The sequence below is a fragment of the Emys orbicularis genome, chromosome 20 (genome assembly GCF_028017835.1).
Source record: "Emys orbicularis isolate rEmyOrb1 chromosome 20, rEmyOrb1.hap1, whole genome shotgun sequence".
NCBI lineage: Eukaryota > Metazoa > Chordata > Testudines > Emydidae > Emys > Emys orbicularis.
The window spans coordinates 7,256,315-7,260,978 of record NC_088702.1 but is presented as its reverse complement, the minus strand read 5'-3'; positions in this window follow the sequence as shown (position 1 = coordinate 7,260,978).

Sequence of the window (4,664 nt, the reverse complement as noted above, 5' to 3'; positions counted from 1 at the left end):
ATCTCACCTCCCTGCTGTTTATTTGTAGAATTCTTCTCAATATAGCTTTCATTTGGTGTTTAATATGAATATTGTTAATATTAGAGATAATTTAAGGTTCTTTTTTTGTTTTTATATGCAGTCAAACACAGAATTTATACACAGGAAAAATTCTGACAAGAGAGGCCCCAATTTTTGCAAATTGAAAGTTATTTTTTAAAGGGGGTTGTATTCCAGTCTAGAAGGATAGACAGGACATAACTATTCATCTGATCTGAGAAAAACTTTTTAAGCAAGAAGATTTTTAGCGAAGCCTTCAGTAACACCTTTTCTTTAGAGATTTTGCTGAAATCCTATTGGTGTACAATGTATACTCTTGGAAGTGAAACTATGCAAAGTTTCCACTGGTGTCTTTTCCTGGACCATACGCAGAAGCTTAAGAATTTTTTGTTCAGAACACGCCTTATGGACTGAACATGAAAACTAAAATCTCAACTGGAATTTTGAGTTTTGGTAGAATTACATCAGGAAATTTGGTTAAGAAAATTGTGTAGTCATTCTATAATAATACTATAGCTTCTCTTTTTTTTATCATTTCTAACAAGCAAACTTCAGGTAGCCTGATTGTGTTCATTTCTCCCATTGGTACCTCACCCAAGCTTAAAAAAGAAAAAACAGCATTCACGTCTTTAGTTCCTAATTTTGAACTGAAATGTAGGAATCCATATGCAGCTCTGATGCCAGATATATATATAACAGCTAAATGTTCTCATGTTGTTTGTGCTAGGCAGCTATGCCAAGTACAGTAGTGCCAATTATAACAGGCTATAACTAAATATCTGAAATATAGACAGCTCAGCTTTTATGTATGTGAAATGATTAATTGCAGCTGTCAGAAACAGTGCCATTGCATGTTTTTTCAAAAAAATAAATTTGGTTTGCTCTTTATAACTTTAAATCCACTGGAATAATGCTCTTTATAAATACAGGTAACAACTACTGCTATATTTGGATTAGATGTGAATAGCTAAACATTCCTGTCCTTGAATTTTAACTTTTAAACGAAGAATATCTTCTTATCCTATTTCCTAATTAAAACAATGTTATTTAATAATTTGTGACTGTATATTTGTTAAATATAATGACCCATCAATTTGACTTAAGTAGATGATTGACTTTTTTAATGAAAAGTTCATAAAGGCTGAGGACTTTCACTTGGTGTGTGTTGCTTGTTTTAGAGTCTGCCGGTTTTACAGCCCAAATAAAATATGTACTGTTGAAGAAAAATTGCCTCTCTACATAGTTCTGTTTGTTTTATTTTAAGAGGAAAAATCACAGGATCTGAATGTATTTGAGAGCAATTTAATGGAGAACATTAGTAAAAATATCGTTTTATAGATTTTGCATAATAATGTGGAATGATGCAATATGATTCCTACAATTATTTGCATTCTAAAAAAACCCAAAACCAAACAGGCACACCCCTGTCTCCTTTCCTATTCTCCCATTTCCCCCGTGTAATACTCCCTGGTTCAGACTTTACCTGTCACACCTCAGGAATTCTGCTGTCCTCCACCTGGAGGTCAGACCTATGCTGCAGTTTTAAAGGAGAACCCCTGCTTACCCATCTTCAGCTTAGATTTGTGCTTTAATATTAGGGCATAAATAGTACCTGCTAAGCCTTGTTTGTTTCAACCAGAGCAATTTGTATGCACAGATGAACACATTCCAAGTATTCATAATATATCAGGAGTTGCAGTAGAGTTCCTTGTGTAGGGCTGAATTAAGAAGGTTCCTAAATGCAAAATGCCATTTTGCATGCCATTTGTGTGCTGGATAGAGAGAGACAGGTTCATCTGTGCAGGTGATGGCTGGAGGCATTGTCTGCGAAAAGCCTGCACATGATCCTGGTTGCCATTGGGTGTATTCTATGCTGTCTTCTCCCCCCAACCTCTCAGTGGTGTCCACCGTGCAGAAGTTATGGATGGCAGCACTCCCATCCCTGCCAGACACACCTCTTCTGGACCATTCAGTGCTGCTGGTTCACTAGTCCCTGTCCTCCAGTACTACAACTGGGTAATATATAGAAGTCTGGAAGCTTTCTGTATTATTTGACACCTTAACACAGCCCTATGGGGGCAGCCAAAATCTGGAGCTCACATCAGGAAATTCAGAATTTCCAAGGCTCCTTTAGAGCGAATGGGAAAAGCTCCCCAGCCATAATCCTCAGGAGGAACAAAGAGTTCAAACTTCACAGCAAGTATCAAATTAATCCCCCTGCAATACCAGAAACCAATTAACCTAAGTAACCTTGAACAGGGGAATAAAGTTAGCTGGAAGAGCTGACCATAATTCCTCCTAAGGTACAGAACAGCCACTTCTAAAACTGTTTAATATAAAATACATTGACAGTAACAAACCCTTTAGATCTGTTCTGTTAAATTCTGAAATGTAACTAACACACGTTGCAAAGATGTGTTGATACTGGTTCCATTTCCTATAGTGTTGATGACCTGTTGAATCTGCAACTAGCTTTGATTCCCAGGGCAGTCAGATGGTCACTACTTACTCCTGAGGATAGTCTGTGCCAAAAAAATAAAAATTCTGTGCACAATATTTTAAAATTCTGCAAATTTTATTTGTCAAATAAATGTGGAGGCTCCAGAATGGCACTGGGGAACACAGGCCACTGTGTTAGCCAAAACATACCCAATACCGTGTGCTTCTTATAAGCATAACAACTATGCAGCTCTTCCCCCCCCCCAACCCCCCAGGTCACGGACTTAGTGGTAAAGCTGAACCCAACCCTGAAAGCCCAAGGACAGGGCCTGCCCCAGAAACACCCCAGGGCCCTGCCCCTCCATGCCAGGTGCACCAGGTGTGGGCAGGCAGGCTCAACAAGGCAGGATCCAGGTGGGGGTTGAGAGGGTTCTGTGTGGGGCAATCTGGGTGTGGGCAGCTCAGTGGGGGATCCGGGTGTGGGAAGGATCTGGATGCACCATTTGGGGGAGTCTGGGTCCAACAGTAATGGGACTCTGCAGGGGGGTCCGGGTGAAGGTTGTTGGGGCTCAGCAAGGGGGTCTGGGTAGGGGAGGGTTTGGGTGGGGGGGTCCAGATGCTGGGGGAGTGGGGCTCAGTGGGATGGGGTCCAGGTGCAGCTGGTTGGGGCTCAGATCTGGGTGTGGGTAGCTCATCAGGGTGGTCCAGGTGCAGGGGGAGTGGGGCTCATTGGGGGGATGGTCAGGGCATGAGGGGGTCTGGATGCATGGGGGTTGGGTAGATGGGGAAGCAGCTCCCTTTACAGGGATCCCTCCCACTGCAGCTGAGGAGCAATGGGTGCAGGAAGTGTGTGTGGGGGGGAGTTTGCAGAGCTTCCTGCAGCTGGAGGAGAAATCTGGGGGTGGGTCTGACCCGGCACTGGATGCCATGCCGAGGAAGAGAAAGTCCCATCCTCCCCAGCCCAGCTGGGACTAGCAGCTGAACCCAGCACAGTGTAGGAGCCACCAGCCAGGTCTTCCCCAGTCCTGCCCCCTGCCTCACAGTGATTTACCTCTCTGCCGGCTGCCCTGGGCACCCAAAACATATTGCTGGGGAGGGGCACATGACTGCTCTTGTGGCTTCCCTTTGCTTCCCTGTCAGAAAGTCATTTTTCTGCAGGGAAGCAAAGAAATCTGCAGGGGACATAAATTCTGCACGTGTTTTCCCCAGGAGTATCTACTGCAGGTAGACATCCAGCCAGCACTGCATTTATTATGTGTATTATGGTAGCATCTAGGGACCCCACCCAAGATCAGGATGCCACTCTGCTAGGCACTGTACAAACAGAGTAAGAGTCCATGCCCCAAACAGCTTACCATCTAAACTGACAAGAGAGACAGAGGGCTGGGGGAATAGGACAATCCCATACAAGCCGAGTGAATAATGTGATGGTCACAAATGTGCGATAATTTTTTTGTTGGTTTCTCTTTTTTGAAAGGTGGAAGAGGATTGTTGAGAGGGAATTAGAGAGGAAGAGGGGGGCAGGAGGGCGAGGGTCAAAGGAAAGGAAGGGGAGCAGGGGCAGTGAGACTGAAGTGGGGAGACCAAAGGGGTAGATGGGAGGGAGTGGGTCATTCCTAGGTACTGCTGGTCTCTGCTCCAGCCAGCTCAGCTTCTGGATGGCCCCTCAGTTTCTTTTGTACCCAAGCTCACGTGGGGAGAGGGTGGGCGCTGATGCCCTTGAAACAGGACTCTTCCCTGCACACTTCTGTGTCTGGGGGTAACCCTAGTTGAGTCTCAGTTCCCCTCTACCCCCTGTGGTATGCCATCACGGGGTTTCTTCACATGGTCCTATTCCCAAAGCTCTTCTGTGTTCAAGAATTAAAAGAGCGAGAGAGAGACAAGACAGTGCAACATTCGATCTTTAATCCTTCCTCCCCGTATACTGTTCTCGGTCATCAAACAGGCCCTGAAAGTGGAGTTCTCCAAGTTCCTACACATAATCACACTTTAATGCCCATATTTATGGTAACAAAAACTACCCCCAGGCCTCAACGGTTTTTCCGCTGCCTCCCACCAGCTTTCTATCTGAGTGCCTTCCACATATAATTAATAGGAAGAGCGAAGTTCCTAGTGGACTTCATACAGCCTCTTATGCTTCACTCAAACAATTTTTTCCCCAAGAGTTCCTACAGAAGGGGGTTTTC